At 39.5% G+C, this 17,781-nt stretch overlaps 1 protein-coding gene and 1 pseudogene across 2 annotated transcripts in view; one reads left to right on the top strand and one right to left on the bottom strand.

The window, feature by feature from the left end:
* Positions 1-13,894, bottom strand: part of LOC309870626 (hsc70-interacting protein pseudogene) — a 47,556-nt pseudogene extending 33,662 nt beyond the window's left edge. The window contains exon 1 of the transcript in view: positions 13,779-13,894. The product of the transcript in view is annotated as a hsc70-interacting protein pseudogene (transcript). The remainder of the gene's footprint in view (positions 1-13,778) is intronic.
* The window catches only part of MEIS1 (Meis homeobox 1), a 677,893-nt gene that overhangs the window by 325,934 nt on the left and 334,178 nt on the right, over positions 1-17,781 (top strand). The window contains exon 3 of the mRNA XM_082746690.1: positions 3,889-4,053. The gene's annotated coding sequence lies outside the window, so the exon portion shown is untranslated. The remainder of the gene's footprint in view (positions 1-3,888; positions 4,054-17,781) is intronic.

The following is a 17,781-nucleotide window of genomic DNA, read 5'->3' as shown; positions in this document are numbered from 1 at the left end:
CAAATATCAGTGATTTAGAAATCTGTTCTTAAGAAACCTACTAATTCTCATGAATCCAAGGAATATCAATGAGTTGAAAAAAATTTTTTGAAAGAGTAAAGCCACCACTAATCAAGGGGGCAGAGTTGGGCACGTTTTTGGTTGTTTACATCTGTGTCTTGTTACAGAAGTCTCCACGTCACTGTATGTTGTTATGTCTCTGTGCAACCCTGAGTGTTTGTCTGCTTTGGAAAGGTCACGGGATGGCCGTCCCCAAAACCGCTTTGATCCTCTATCACCATATCCAATCGGCCTGCCTCATAGAGGAAGACTTAGGAGTAGAAAGAGTACAAATTCTGTTGATGTGTGGATGTGCTTGTTATTTAACAAAGATTCCCACACCCAGGTCTGTGTTACAATAATTTTCCTAGCGATTTTATTTTCAAATATTATTGGCACATTGCCAGTTATCCCAATACAAAAGTCACCTTGTTCTAACACATGGTCAACACAAAAATGCACACACACACACACACACACACACAATCCACATTTAAAATTTGTGTTTTCTTAGTGTTTTCCCTCTAGGCAGCACAGATTTCATTTCATCATCTTACCACAACCCTAGCAAGCTTTCAACACAACAGGGTCATTTAGGAATAATTATTATGAGCATGTGTGAATGAGCCAAGAGCTCTGGTGATATACACATGGTATAAGAATAAGAAAATTCACATTCCACCCATTCTCTTTACCTAGTGTATGCTAGAGTTCAGTGACATTTTGCCTGTTTGAGCAGGAAGCAAATTGGATTCCTGGTTTCCTAAGAAATATTTACAGCAGAAATTCTACCCACCTCCCAGCATCTCAGGAAATCAACCTGAAAATTTCCTTGGTCGCAGCTCTGTTATGCATAGAGCATATATGTCTCACCAATTCTTCCTTTCCAATGCTCACCATATCTGCTGGTAACCCCTGAACAGTTTATTTCCAAGGCTTAGTGAAGAATGCTGACCTTATTTACCTGTTTCCTGACATCCACTGGGAAGAAAACACATTGGAAAAGCAGAGTTGTGAGTTCATAGTCTTTTGAGTCTTTTTTTTTTTTTTTTTTAATTGAAATGTTGGGGAGGAACAGAGTAAGAGAGAATCCAGGCAGGCTCCATACCCAGCGCCGAGCCTGACACAGGACTTGATCTCACAACCCTGAGAACATGACCTGAGCCAAAATCATGAGTTGGACACTTAACCAACTGAGCCACCCAGATGCCCTGGGGTATTTTTAAATGTAGTTGATTTTCTTCTAGGCCCTACGGGAGCTAGATGATTTTCTAACCATCCAGATTAAAACAAGAATGCTACTAATTTGGCAGAAGCCTTGTAGCACCATTTCATTTTATGAAGATGCCATTTGTTAAGAGGCAGAACCCAGATAAATGGCACCTTGGCCCACCTAATTCAATAATAAATGGTATCCATATGTCCACTACATGGTTTGCTCTCTGGTTGTTATTATTTATTGAAGTTTTCCTGTAACAAAAGCATATGGACTGGATTCTCCAGTTAGGGAGGCATTCTTGGGGCATGTCCTTGTGGCTGTGAGAGAGTAGTTTGACCGATGTGACTCTGGGCCTTCATTACCACCCCCTACAAAATATGGTCACCATTTAGTTGACATCCTTCACTCTGATGATTAAGAATGATGAGCTATGTAGAAAACTGGTGTTTCCACTTAACTTATTCATTCCAGGCAGTGTTTCCCAAAGCCTGAGCCAAAGGCCATCTGCATCAAAATCATATGTGGGGGACACACTTGTTAAAAACTTCAGATTTCTTGGCTCTATTCTAGATCTACAAATTAGTATACCTGGAAAGGACCAAGAATCTGAATTTCTAAAGAATTCCATAATGTAATTCTTTATAGTTATTAAAGTTTGAAAATTCTGTTGTCAGGTAAATGGACAAACCTGAGTTCTTAAATAAGCAGGGGTCCTAGTTTAAAGGAAAATGCATAGAACAGAAGAATTATAGCTTATGCAGTCTCACACCTTCATAAGTTTGCTACTCAAAGTGTGTTCCTTGGACCAGCTATTTCAGCATCAACTGGGGACCTATTTGAAATATGGAATTTCAGGCCCTACATCAGAACTACTGAATCAGAATCTACATGTAACAAGATCCCCGGGAGATTCATGTGCATATTTAGATTGATTTTGAGAAACATAATTATAAGGACTTACAGATCCTATTATGTTTGCTTTTATCACTTCTAAGCCTTTTGGCTAAGATCAAGTGTAGTATCATGTTTGCTTTTTTTTTTTTCCCCCTAAGATTTTATTTATTTTTGAGAGAGAAAGAGAGAGCATGAGCAGGGAGAGGGGCAAGGGGAGAAGCAGACTGCCTGCCGAGTGGAGCCCAATGCAGGACTCAATCCCAGGACCCTGGGATCATGAGCTGAGCCTAAGGCAGACACTTAACTAACTGAGCCACCCAGGCGCCCTGTTTGCTTTTTCTTTAGATGTCTCATACTCCTCTTTCCTAAGTCCCTAAAACCCAAGAAAATGGAACAACATCAAGCAATCAGATATGGATGCCATGATAAAAATCTAAATGATTGGCTCCATTATGACCTAGTGATTAATGCATAATAACTTGGCAAATTATAGAGAAAAGATAGCCAAACTTTGCCTGCTGCTAGATTCAGTGGGTGGATGCTCCAGGAAGTTAGCAGAGTAACTTTAAAGCTACATGTACACTGCAAATTGGTGTAAAGAAGAAGCTCAACAGTGGAACCCTTTTTCGGGGGAATCGGTTACTCTGAAAGCAGTGAGTTTCTTATCCCTGGAGGAGTTCATTCCAAGGCTGGATAATCATTATAAGTGAATACTTCGTGGAAGGGATACAAACACAAGATTGGTGGTTAGTAGATGACTTACATTTGGGATCATTTGATTCAATACTCATTGCAGCCTTATGTTCTAAATTTTAAACACACCACATACGTGCAACAATATGTTGTATATAACTAAAGAGTATTTACATTTAAACTTCTCTAAGATTGTTCATACTAAGAAACTCATCAGTCAAGAAATCAATCTTTTGTCAGAGCAAGAGTTTGAGAACAAGATACAGTCTTTGTATATATCTATCCCATGGACAACAAAATATTATCTAAACCACTTTTCGATGACATTGTTTCGAGTGCTTCCCCAGTCTATTTATTCATTCATGAAAAAATTATTTATTGACTCCCCATGGTGTGCTCTGGGAGTAGAGAGGACAGAGCCAAAATGTGGAGTTTGTATGCCAGCAGTCTAGACACCCAGAAGTTGTGTGGCCCTGCTACTTAATTTTAAAGGACTTTTAAGCCATTCTAAGTCTTGGTTTTCTTATTTGTAAAATGAATAGAATAATAGAAGCTGCCTCACAGGATTGTTGTGAAGATTGAGGAGTGAATATGTGAACCACTTAGAACAATGGCTGGCACATGGTAAATGTTATTTAAATGTTAGCTTTCATCATCATCGTGTTCATTGTCATCAATAGCATTGTTACTCCAGGTTGAGGGAATATAAGTACAAATATGGCAGGAATTCTATCCTGTAAATGTACACAGTGTGGGTAGAGAAAACGTGCAGTTAAAAAGGAGGGCAGGAGACAACTGCTGTGATGAGGAATGATCACACCAGCTCTGACTGGAAATGTCTACAGAGGGACTTCTAGGGGAAGAAGAAGATTTTTAACCAGGGTTTTGGCAACTGAGGGGGCATCTTCCACGTGGAGAAAGGAGAAAGTGGTTTCAGGCTGAAGGAAGAGCCCTCTCTAGTTAGCAGTCCTGACGCTACCTTCCTTAAATTGGCCTTACTCCTTTCTGTTTAGTTGAAACCTCTTCTTTCTATTCTGCCCTAGCTCTTGGCTGCATGCTATGGACTCTTCAGTCAACTCAGCAGTCCTTGAGAGCTCTCCTGGGGACATCCTGGAGCACTTCAAAGCTGAAAGAGCAGAACCACATTCCCAGGGAGGGTGGTGTGGCCAAGGAAGGAGGAGAGGCAGCAGTATTTCTCCAAGAAATTGGTAAGGACAATTGCATTAGAAGACAGGTAAGCTTCCTTCAAGAAAGCAAGTGGAAAAAATGCAAACAAAACATTTTTCTTTCTCTGATGTCTGCTTACCCAACTCCACCTCCATAAGCAGAGTGGCTTATCCTGGTCCTGGGGCCAGTCTTCCTACCAAATATTTAGATCTCTCTGAAAATGATGCCAAATGATAACTTTTCCTTGTCACCTGTAGTTCATACCATTTTTTAAAAAGATTTTATTTATTTATTTGACAGACTGAGATCACAAGTAGGCAGAGAGACAGGCAGAGAGAAATGAGGAAGCAGGCTCCCCACGGAGCAGAGAGCCCAATGTGGGGCTTGATCCCAGGACCCTGAGATCATGACCTGAGCCGGAGGCAGTGGCTTAACCCACTGAGCCACCCAGGCCCCCAGTTTGTACCATTTTAATATGATACTACTACTACTACTAATAATAAAAAGTTCACACTATTTAGTACAGTATATTGCCTATTCGTCTCTGTTTCAGCTATTCTTTTTATCATGCCTTCCTTTAGAAAACAAAAACAAAGGCCTTTCACTGGTTTCACTTACCTAAGCAATTCATTTTTTTTAAAAAGGGAGGACTGGGACGCTTGGGTGGCTCAGTTGGTTAAGCAGCTGCCTTCGGCTCAGGTCATGATCCCAGTGTCCTGGGATCGAGTCCCGCATCGGGCTCCTTGCTCGGCAGGGAGCCTGCTTCTCCCTCTGCCTCTGCCTGCCATTCTGTCTGCTTGTACTCGCTCTCTCTCCCTCTCTCTCTGACAAATAAATAAATAAAATCTTAAAAAAAAAGGGGGGGGGACTTTTTTTTTTTTTTTTTTTTAATAAATTGCTGCTTTTTATATCCCAGATTTGGCTCTCAGTCTGACTTATCTAGGTGAGGGTGGAAAGTGGGATCTTTGGGTCAGAGAAGTAGAGGCAAGGGGATGGGTGATAGCAACAAGAACATCCTTAGTTATCAGAGTGATACCACCAAAACCCACACCAGAGCCATGAGGCATCATGTTCCCCTGAGCTCTTACACTCTCTCAATTTGTGTGTGTCTCCAGTGTCCCAAATATAAAAGAACAGGGGTGTTGGGAAGTGGCATCGTATTTCCATTTTAATGGGCCTTTCTGAGGTTAGGCATGGGCCTACAAGAGATTTCCTTCACTGGCTTCTTGCTGATAGGGCCTTTCTGAATATTTTGGGTTCAGTTTAGCCCAGACTGAGCAAGTTCTGAGCTAGGAGCTAGGGAAGTGGCTGACTGAATGGGGGTCAGGCTGGGGAACACACATGGCAGGGGGATGTTGTCTCTAATGAAAATGGACAATGCTGCAGATGTGGTCTGGTCCCTCATCCAATGTGAAACAGCAGTCAGAGGCTTGTCCAAATTGCATGTATAGGCTATTGGGATCCAGGATATTGAATCACTTTTGAAAAACGGACTCATTCAAATCAGTACAGAGCAGGATTCCCTTTGGCATGTTTCCCTGGCAAAAACTAGTGAGTAAAGTTCTAAAAAATCTATAGAGTAGAAACACCTTTGGAGCCACCTTTACAACAAATCTTTTAATTCTTATCATTTACAATCACTGTCACAAATTATTCTTGTTTGTTAAATATTTTTGGATCGCTGCTGAATTTTCCGTGGGAGTTAGTTTGGGTTTAGTCTTAGATCTCTCCCCTCTCTTTGTGATGGAGAGAAGTGACCACTTAGTTGATCCAAGACTTTATATAGATAAGAAACTCACCATTAAACTTGCTCTCAGAGAAGTTCCAAACTAAAACATAAAAAAATTTGATGAGTTTAGGCAAAAAAGCCCATCCACAGCTATCTACTACCACATATGGGTTATCTGGGTATATAAAATACCTGATTTTAAGCTCAAGGAAAAACCATCTGAGAAGCATATATTATCACAGTCTGGCTATATTTTATGTTCACTTTCCATCGTCTGGGATAAATTGTGTGTGTCAAGTTTGGCAAGCGTGGGTGAGCTAAATGGAGCTGTTAGCTGTCTTTTCAACATATTTATCTGTTTCATTGCCTGCTCTAGAATGTCTTTGTGATCATTATATAGGGATCACAGATAATAGACCATTTGAAATCTTACTTCAATTAAAACTTAATCCTCAGATGTCAATAATAGTGTTTTATACAGAAGGTTACAATGAAAGCAGTGTCTTTTGTGCATATCATTAAAACAAAACAAAACAAAAAGCAAGAATAAGAAATGGCCCGAACATTTTCCAAAACAAGATACTTGACACTGTCTCATGAACCATAGTCACTGTAATAAAATTATGGTTATGTTTCAGTATCTTATGCAAATTGACATAGTCACATAAGAATTATAAGGAAAAAAAAAATCACATAAAATTTACCACCTTCCAGCTTTAAATTCACTCACTATTATTGGTCTTTATTTTATATGAGAGAATTAACTGCAAGAGACAGTTTTATTTTATAAAATTAAAAATATAATCCAAGGTTATTAGGGATTAAGTCTTCTAATTTACATTGTACACAGGAAATCTAAAAGATTCCAGAAAACATAAAATAACAGAATGTATTTGTTGATGGAAGGACTGTTGAAGAGGGAGAGATTGGAGGGGAAAAAGGTTTTTTAGCAATGCATGAGCTTGGAGGAATGTTCTATCCATTGCAGTGCATCAGGTAAACCATTTCACCAAAATAAATATTTTGTGAAGGTGATGGCAATGGTGAAATTTCCTCTCCTCTGGCTTGTTTTACAGCATTGGTGGAGTTAAAGAAGTTCTTTATAGTTTACTCATCAGTAGAGTAATTTTGCTATTTTTGGCATTTGTTTTCCCTTCCCATTGCTAATAGTGCCTGGATTTTGGTATGTGTTTCTCCTCCTACACCATGAAGTCCAAGTGTTTCAGTGTAGGCTGATCCCATCTCTAGTCCAAGAAATTATATGTGATTAGGTTGTGCTTGTCAATATATCCAATCCCAGAGGCCACAGTGGTTGGGTCATGGGTATGTGATACAGTTTTCCCAGGAAGATGTCGGGACTCTGTCAAATGTATTACTTCTAGCAAGAACTTCCCCAGCCTTCCATAGGAGCTATCTAGAGAATCCCTTTCTTTTTTAAGCATGTGATGTGCCTGTAAGGTCAACAATTACTGCAACAACTTACTGCCAGGAATAGTGACAGCTCCAAAGAGAGAAGGATGCAATGGAGTGAATAGCAGAAAAACAGACTCCGTATCAATACATGCTTGAATCATATCTTGCCTCTGAACTTTTCAGTTACGTGAACAAATAAATTCCCTTTATTGTTTAAGTCAACTAAGTCAACTTGAGTTTTCTGTTATTTGTAAACACATGTTAATTAGTGAAACACAACACTTACTGTGCTTTCCACGAACAAATCACTACTGCAGAACTTTAGATATATTATCTTATTTCATCTTCAAAACAACCCATTGAGTACCCTTAACAGGCACTGTTACCATCCTCACTCTAAAGAAACAATTGAATCACAAATAAGTAACTTGCAAGAAATTTTGAACAGATGGTAAGAGTTAAAACCAGATTCAAACCTAGGTGGTCTGAATCCAGAACCCAGGCCTTTAACCAGTATGCTATAATACATCATCTGCCTCCCAGTATCAGGCAAGACAGTAGCAAATATTGTGGAGATCTTAGTCCTAGAGAATACTATAGAGGGAATATCAGAATATTATACTGATAATCAGCAATATCCTCTCCTAGATGATTGCAAACCCTTTTTGGCCTATGGCTGATTCATCTATTCAACATTTATTCAACAAAGATATGTTGATTGCCAACTATGTGCCAGGCACTGCTCTAAGTACCAAAAACATAATGCCAACTCTCACGGAATTTATATCCAATGGTAAAAATTGACAGTAAATAAATTTAAAATTTAGCATCTAGTAGTTGTAAATGTTATCAAGAAAATTAGAACAAGGTAGAGAGACTTTCTAGGGAAGGTTGTAAAGATGATTACTTCGGAAACATTTAATGTAAATTCATCAGCATAATTATATTAAATTTTCCAAGGGCAAAGAACTAATGTTAAGAGGTGGGCAGGTGGAGAATTACTTCATTCTGATCCACAAATAAACATCACAAGTTCAAGCAGATCAGTGACACCACAATACTTGATATATTTCTATCTCTGTCACATCCAACTATGGATATCAGAAAAGCTGGAATGCCTAGACTGCCACAGAGAAATTATAAAACAGTAGAATCAGTCAAGGATGTAAGTAGCCAGTTGATATGGCAAGAGGTCCTCAGTTAATGTTATGTTCTCGGTAGGTTGGAAGGCCAGACACCAGGTCAACAACTAGATCCAGAGATCAGCAGGTGACCCTGGTCAGGAACTGTCAGAGAAAGAAGAGATACATGGGGACTGGGGTGAGGGGTGGATAGCTATATATTGTCCAAGAAAAGGCCCAGAAGCAAGGCAACAGCCAACACTAGATGAAGCATGATTTTAAGCAAGTATGTACATGTACTTTGGATTCCTTTCACATTGCCAGGATCTAGTATCTGAACCTTTAAGAAGTTGTAGGAGTTTAAAAGAGGTATACAAGATGGGATTGGGAGGGAGACAAACCATAAGTGACTCTTAATCTCACAAAACAAACTGAGGGTTGCTGGGGGGAGGGGGTTTGGGAGAAGGGGGTGGGATTATGGACATTGGGGAGGGTATGTGCTTTGGTGAGTGCTGTGAAGTGTGTAAACCTGGTGATTCACAGACCTGTACCCCTGGGGATAAAAATACATGTTTATAAAAAATAAAAAATTAAATAAAAAAAAAAAAAGAGGTATCTCTGGAAAAGCTTTTGCTTCTGTTTAGATTTGAAAGAAATGTTCTAGTCTGGTTAAAACCATTTGTATTGGGCAACAATTAATAAGAGCAAATGAAAAAACAATTAGCAAACAGCTTACTAAGTTGCATTTACTGTATCTTTGAATTGTGTTTTAATTGCATATATTTGAAAAGAGATTAGTAATAGTAGTTACTAATAGATTAGTAAGACTATTACACTACCAAAAATGAAGCATGATCTCTTCTCTTCCTCTTAACCATATATTTGCTATACTTGACTGTTCAGACCACAAATCCATTAGCAAGGCACCAAAGCTGCTTCTAGTTGCAAAGAGATGTTGAAATTCTGTTGCATTTGGTAAAATTGACACTCCTAGGATGTCTGAGTGATCCTACTGATTTTCTTTAAATGAAGGAGGAATGAGGTATAGTTGCTACCCCAATCTTTTTGTCTTGTTCTCAATAAAACATTGGCTCTAACCACAATAAAGCATGTTGAACCATCCACTTAAATTGGATGCCTCACCCATCATAAAAGTTAACTCTTTTATGCCCAAGGTTATTTATACTGACCTATATAAGTCATGGACCTGGCTCTCTCAACCCAGCTCTAATCTTCCACCATATATTAGGAATGGCCTTGATTATGAAGTAAGTTTGTGGTTTCTTTTCTTTTTTTTTTTTCTTTTCATTACCCGCATGGCTTGAAAGCTGTTTTTTGGATCAGCAGTGGGCCACCAAGTTTGAAGCAACCAGGCAATAAGGCAGTAGAGAGAAGGAAAGAAAAGTTTCTGGGGGAATTCACAGTTTAATCATGAGAAGTCAGGAAAGGGTGTTCTGTAGCAGTAGAGCCAAAGGGCCACAGAAGGTCTGGCTCACCTAGCCCAGTGGGCTGAGCAGAGGGGAAAGGTAGCCCACAGCATAATTGGTTCAGTGTGCATGTGCGTGCGCGCATGTGCACGCGCGCACACACACACACACACACACACACACACACACACATACAGCCAAAGCTGTCAAAAACCACCTTTGTTCATGGTGGTAGAAGAGGAGATTGGAGAATAGAATTAATGTACTTACCAGTAAGTCACCCAGAGTCACTGGTTCCCCTTTAATGGAGCTGCAGTAACAGTGAGCCTAGGAACCTCAGCTGACCAAACTGTGCCTAGCGCAGTTACCTAGGTCACTGTCTAGGTCCTCACCCCTGAGCCACTGAGTCAGGTGCTATACCACAGCTTCAGAGAAGAGCAGAAAACCCAGCAGGGGTGTGGCCTAAGTCAACAGAGTGGGCTGAATGGTCTCAAGGAATGGGGCTCATAGATTCTAGGATGTGACTGCCTATGTTCACATCCAGGCTCCATCACTTCCAGCTCTAAGAAAAATCAGGAAACTTCACCTAGGCCTTTCCTAAAATGAGTGTAATCTTTGTGCTTATCTCAGGCTACTATTATAAGGATTAAATCAGATCATTTTAAATGCTATGCCAGTAACAACTCAATTCATTTTAACCATTGTCATTATTATGAAGGAAAAGTACAGGGCTCTCTGCCGAGAAAGCAGCAGTAGTTCCTAACTGCGTTAGCCTTCCCTGAACATCCTCTTGCATGTCCCTTGAATTGCACAAAGCCTACTCCTCTGATTGCCTGAACCATTACAATTACAGTTTCATTTTATGAGCACAGGACATACTTATTTGATGTTGCTTTGCTCATCAGTTCATTAGGTCCTTCCCCCAGTAGGATTGCAAAGTCCTTCTAAATAAATAAAGGTCATGAGTTTTGCCTTTGCTGGACCACTCCCTCCCTGTATAGCTCTGCCCCATTCCAATATCCCTTTCCTCCCTGCCCTGCACATAACTGGACATAGGATACTTTCTACACCATACTGTAATGGCCTGTTGTCATGTCTGTTTTTCCATTGTATTGTCATCTCTTTAAGACTAAAGAGTATGTCTTATGGATGAGTTGTGTGATGGGCCTAGCATGATGCCTGTAGCATTGTAGATGGTAAATATCTGTCGAGTGAAAATGTAAATCAAGGGAAAATGAATGCTGTTATTGCAGAAGATATATTTCTTGGGGTAACCTTCCAGGTGGCTCATGTGCATACTGGTGTCTTGGTTGGGAGTGGTCTGATAATCCTCAGGAGAGTCAACCAGAAAGTAAGTACTGTAGTTATAGCCTGTGTTTATCCATGTGTATGTGCATGTGTGCGGGAGGTGTGTCTTTCTCTCCACATTTCTCCAAATTCTTTCTCTGCCTTCCTGTATTTTTTATGTTTGTGTGTGGTTATGTGTGTGTGTGTGTGTAGTCACTTTTTCAGAAATTGAGAAGTTTTTGTAAAAGGTACAGATGACTTTGGTAGAAGATATAGGTGGCTGGACTTGGCGTACCACATTTATTTTATCTTAACTCTCACATATGCCTCAGGTTTCTTTGTTACACACTGTCTAACTGGAGTGAGGTCACCAGACCCTGCAATTTAGCTAGGCTGGAGAATAAGTGGTGTCACTGTCTAAGGCCGTTTTCAAGCCACAGGATATATTCTCAGCCATGCAAACTGGAAGAACCCACTGATCCTTGGGGATAGAGTAACTTTTTGTAATTATATAAAAGGGCTTCGTTCCTTGGTGGTCAACCTAATAACTTGACATGCATTGATTTCCTTTCTAAAGCAAATGGAACTTATTAATTTTTTTCTACTATAAAATGTGTGCCCAGTCCCACATCTCAAATACCAATCAGGTCTTTCTGCAAAATGGTACTGTTACTTATTTTCTCTGAAGTTATCTTTAGCTTTCATAAGGTTGGCCAAAGAAGATATTACAAATGAATGCACTATAAAAGTTGCAGTTACATTTACCCAATGTCAGAGAGATCAGTGGAAGTAACACATAAATCAGAATAAGCAAATAAAGCCATGTCTTCTCCCTGCCTACCATTGGCTGGCAGAACTCAAACTATGCAAGGAATGTTTACAGTGGGTTCCCCTGGGTTTATATATGCTTGGAGCACCTTTGCTCATTTAACCCTTCTGTTCCCTTTCCGCAGCACCAGTGGGGCCTCCTCTTTATCTGGTGACATTTATGGGTCTTCCTTGCTTACCACAGCCATACCTTTTGAACCAAATCCTTGGGAATTCCTCCCTTTCTCCCTGACCTTTTCAACAATTAATACATTTAAAGGTGCATGTACTTGACCTGTATTTACAAATCTGTCTAGTAGAGAGACCAAGGATCCAGTCATTCTATTCACTTGAGACATCAAAATTTTACTTTTGTGGGGCGCCTGGGTGGCTCAGTGGGCTAAGCCTCTGCCTTCGGTTCAGGTCGTGATCTCAGGGCCCTGGGATAGAGCCCCGCATTGGGCTCTGCTCAGCAGGGAGCCTGCTTCCCATCCACCACCACCCCCATCTGCTTCTCTGCCCACTTGTAATCTCAGTCTGTCAAATAAAGAAATAAAATCTTAAAAAAAAATTTTTACTTTTGATATTATCTTCAAAGGACTCTATACTGTTATTTGTCCATGTAAGTGTTATAGAGATACATAGACAGGATTGAAAAAATTATACAAATTGCAATTATATTCCTATTACTGGACCACACTGCCTTTAGGGTACTATGTATTAATACATATCTTGTTAATAAACCTACAATTATCTTCTGAATAACACAATGATATTACTTTTTTTGTACAAGTGTTAACTTATTAAATGCAAACATTTAAAAACCTGCTACAATTCTTTGTAACCCTATTTTGACGTATCTTCATTATAAATGAGACCTCAAAGGAATAAGAAACAGGAAAAGAGGCAGTGCTGTCTTCTCTCACCCTGAGAGGCCCCTATGTAGTTAAGACTCCAGGCCCCTCAGGCTATGACTGGGATTTTTTGAGGGGTCCTGCACTTCATTTGTGAAAGAGACAGCATGCCACTTTGGTCACAGAAGTCTCCTTGCAGTAAATAAGAGGTCCCCTGAGAGGTGTGAGACGTGGTCCTGATTTTCTTTTCCATTTTGTCCCATTTTTGCACCTCCTGTCTGGACTCGTGGAAAGCAGATAGCTAAACATTTAAAATAAGAAACTTGAGTTATGTGATGTCAGGCCATCCCGCTTTAAAAAAAAAGAGAGAGATAATTCTGTGGATTCTAAAAGCAAATGGTGGACTATAACATAGGGAATTAGGCACTAAATTTCTATTAATTCATAAAAACTAAAATAGAATCCATTAAGAGTGGTGGGGTATTGGTGAGAAAGGAGATGTAAATTATCCACGATCATGCTTGAAATGCAAAACCTGATCATGTTTGGCATCAGGCCAGCTACCATTAAAGTAATTATTTTTAATCATCAGCACTTGGTGACATGAATACTCATATTTGTTGATTTACTGAGAAAAGCACTTTATATTGTAAATAAAAAGGATGGAAAAATATACATTTCGATTTTAGAACAAATAATAATGATTATTCTTGCTTTTTGAGGGTCTTTCCTTTTACAAAGCCATTTAAAAAAAAAAAGCCTGTTTCTACATGGCTGAGTTGTGGCCCTAGTGTAAATGTATGGGGGCAGGTGTGAGCTTATCTTTATGTCCTATTTTTTAATAGGATCACTGGTTCTCTTCTTAAATAAGGGTTGGGGAACAGAAGGTTTCTGGTAATTTATTTAATGGAAACCAAAGGAAAGGTAGGAAATGACTATTGAAATGCACCCTAAGAATTTCCAGGAGCACCCTCAGAGGCCTCGGCACAAATAATTACTTTTTTCTGCTTCAGTTTGCCAGGATCTGCCGGGATTTGAAAGATGAATCATGTTCACCAGGGAGGTGGGGGCCAGAGGGACATTCCAGGCAGGGCAGAGATGCATGTGAGGGAATCTAGGAAACAGCACCGTGTAGGTGGAAGAGCAGGAAGTGCAGGAGTGAAGGGGGATGAGGCTTGAGCATGCGCGGACAGGTGGAGAGAGTATGGAAGACCTTGCACCACGTGCAAGGGAGTAGATACCATCTCTTAAATGCATGCTTTTCAAACACAAGTGTATTTAAAAATCACCCCAACTTGCTTAAAAATGCAAACTTTTAGGTCTTACTAACTCCTCTTCCCCCAAAGATTCAGATTCCGTTGAATCTGCAGTTTAATGGGAACGCTCTTGCGCCACCTCCCCTCACCCCTGCACTGGCTCTAAGGCAGACGGTCTCCCCTTGTGCAGCCCTGTAGTACGTGATGGACAGCCCCTGAAGGATTTTGAACTGAGCAGTGCTCATTTTGTCGGCAGTCTTGAAGATGGACAGCAAGGGGCAAGCCTGCAAGCAGGCAGATCAGTTATTACAATAACTAAGTTATTGCTGTAGGGCTGGGGAAGGGACTGATAGAGTGGAATTGGGAGACACTGGGTGGTGGAATCTGAGAGGATGTGAGACCTGATTACATATGAGGTTCAGGGAGAAAAGTCCTTGTGACCCTAGTACTTTGGCCCAGATGATGGGGGTGGGGAGGATGGCTGTCAATTAAGATGGGAAGAGAAGGGCCTTTTTTTTCTTGTCCTCTGGGGCTAGGGGGATTGGGGGGGGAAACTCCTGGAGGAATGAGTGTACTTGCTGAGCAAATGCCACATGATGTATCTGTGGCACAGACAACTCAGTGGTTGTATGAGGTAGCATGAAGTAGTTCTGAAGTTCAGAAAGATGGTGTGAGCTTGAGGAACAAATTTAAAAGTCATCAGTTTATAATGAATAAGTAAATCCACGGATGCGTTTTTTTTTTTTTATGGTGCTCAGACATTCTTTATTAATAATATTTTATTTATTTATTATGTTCAATTAGCTAACATATACTACATCATTAGTTTTTGATGTAGTGTTCAACAATTCATTAGTTGCATATAACAGCCAGTGCTTAGCCACAGGTGAGAAAGAGGCCACCTGGGGAAGAGGTGTAGATAGGCTGGAAAGGGTCTTTGTTTTCATGTAACGAGAAAAGATTGCAAGAAATCTGCTTCCTTCTCTAGCCTGAAGAAAACCACGGCTTTTCAGTTTTTCTCTTCCTATCCACCTCCCCATTGGCGGATCACCAGCTGAAGCCTAGTATTAGCAATTAGCAGCTCCAACAAAAAGGAAATCTGTTCATTTTGGTAGGAATATAATTTAATAAAGAACAATGCCATTAATTGCTCAGCCCCTGAAAGTACCTAGACCATCCTCTTGGCCCAAATTTCCACACAAGTCTATCTAAAACATTTTCCTCCAATTTAGTCACTTTTTCTGAACTATTCAATATGTAAAAATTCTTTGGATGTTTGTTTTGATGTGTTTAATTTCTGATTTTTTTTTCTGGGCTTTGTCTTCTTGCATATCATTTTATCTCAGTAATTTCAAAGCTTTCAGTTTTGTTTTTCTTTGACCATTACAATAGTATTATTATAGACTCACCCCCCCCCTTTTAATTAGACACAATTATATGGGCTAGCCTGGAAATGTATTCCATATTGTAAATTCTGGGGGGTACTGTGTTCCAAAAATGTGTTTCTAAAACAAGTAAATTAAAATTGGTGGCTGCCAGAATTTGGGAGTATCATCATATACAGTTTTTAAAATAATAATGTTATTGTCCACAAACTAATAAGGTTTGAGTTAAAAAAAAATACTCTTTCTTGAAGAAAAACTGCTTGATTTCATAGGACTATAATGCCTCATTAGGAAAACATATTTGGACAGAAGTGGCTGAGAAAGACAAGCATATGATTTAACCAGAGGATGTTAAGATTGGAAAGAAAATTCTACCTGCATTTTCCCATATGTGAAAACAGCATGGCCAAAGTCTGGGGAACAGACCCCAGAGACTAAAAGAGGCCCCTATTCCTATGGCTCCCACTAAATCCTTATGATGCTGCCCTCAAATCATTCTATTAAAAATACTGGATTCTTACTCTTTAATCCCCAGTGGAGCTTCTGGGCCTGTGTTGAAGAAGAAAGGGGACTTATGCCTAGGAAAGAACATTAAGCTCACTTTTTATCCCTTCATTTTCAAGTTCTCAGGCAACAAGCCAGAACACTAATGCGAGTATTCGAAAGAAAGGTTGGGGGTGGGATTGGGACTGAGCGGGGATGGATTTTACACTGTCAAGTCTTGGCCTTCCAGAAGCCAAGTCATCTCTCAAGTTAGACAGCCTCCTTCTGTAAATTAAATTGCCATTGTTTACCTAAATGCCAGTATTTTCTATGCTATCTTTGGACTCATGCATACTAACAGGCCCAAGTGTTTCCAAGTGTAGCTCCACTCTCTGATTGAAAAATCAATCTAATGCCATATGTGGATTTCATATATAATCCTGTATATTAATTTTACTTACACCCTCTAAATGGCAAAAACACAAGTCCACCCCTCTTTTTTGCTGGCCATAACCTGAACTAGATAATGCCTTTGCATGGCTGTGTCTGTGAAGAGGATGGTGCTGGGAATAGAGTTAGTTAGCCACTACTGTGTCCTTGGCTTTTAGGTTATGGTATGTGTGGTAGTAGGGAGGGTTGGCCTGAACATGTCTGTTTTATTCTAAGACAGCTGTGCAGATGAGCACAAGTCTTCTGGCCTGGAGGGAATTAGTAATAGAGCTGTGTCATAAGTGAAGAGAGGTCTCAATTTTTTTGTTTTATTCTATAATGATATAGCTTTCATTTTTAAGTACATTTTATTTATTCCTATCTGGGGGACCTTCCCAAATTTTATGGAAGATCTTTTATTCATCTAATATGTCCTTGACAAATGTAGTTGGCAATTTTAAGCAGTTCATTACCATACTTCTGTTACAGTCAATGAGTAATTAGATTGCTTTACAAAGAATCTTAACAAAAATCCCACTCCCTTTTCCATCTTATCCATCTCTTTCTTCCCTTCTCTTGTTTCTCCTTTCCTCTTGTTTTCTGTGTTTGTGCACTCAGAAGAACAAAAACTAGTCTGCCAGAGGTTTTCAGCTGTCAGGTTTATTAAGGTATGCTTTACATACGATAAAATTTATCCTTTCTGTGCATACACATCATTGCATTTTGAGAAATATATATAGTCATCTAACAAGTAAGATGTGTAGAGTATTTAAATTGCCTTCAGAATCTCTTCATGCCCCTTCGTAGTCAGTCCTCTCTCTTCAACCCTAATCTGAAGTACTGCATTTTATAATTCTATACTTTTGCTTTTTCTACTATATATATATATATAGAGAGAGAGAGATATTGAGAGAGAGAAAGAGAGAGAGATGGGGTCATAAAGTATACAACTCTTAGACTCTGACGTCTTTCACTCAGCATTATGCTTTTGAGACTCATTTGTACGGAGCCACATATCTGTCCCTTTATACGATGAGTACAATTCCACTGTATGGACACGCTGTCATTCATTTATTCATTGATGGACATTTGGGTTGCCTCCACTTTGGGGAGATTATGAAGAAATCTTCTGTAAACACCCGCATTTAAATCTTGGTGTGTATAGCTTTAAAAAAAAAAATCTGATGCATTAGCCTCTGAGGATGTAGGAAAACACAGAAATATTGAAAGAGAAAAAATAATGTGTGCTTGTTGGAGAGAGGCTGAGACTGGGAGAGGGAAAAAAGAATCTGTGCATGACATATGAAGGAAAATGGCTTTTGGAAAGTGTGTCTATCATTAGGAGGAAGGTGGGAATATAGACAGACTGACAGTATTTGAGACAGTTTCAAGCTGTCTCACAGGGATACAGTCCTAAGATATACAAGTATTTGAAGAAACAAAAAGATAAAAAAATGAAATTCATGGCTATTGATACAAGGAATTGGTTTTATTTAAAAGGATTGAATCATAAGTTCTGTCTAATGCTCTGAGTATTCTGACTAAGGGAATTTCAGATATGCGTTTTTTTCGTTTTCA

Source organism: Mustela nivalis, assembly GCF_964662115.1.
Source record: "Mustela nivalis genome assembly, chromosome: 8".
In the NCBI taxonomy this organism is placed as follows: domain Eukaryota; kingdom Metazoa; phylum Chordata; class Mammalia; order Carnivora; family Mustelidae; genus Mustela; species Mustela nivalis.
The sequence above is the reverse complement of the archived record's forward strand: the minus strand, read 5'-3'. Positions and strand labels throughout refer to the sequence as shown.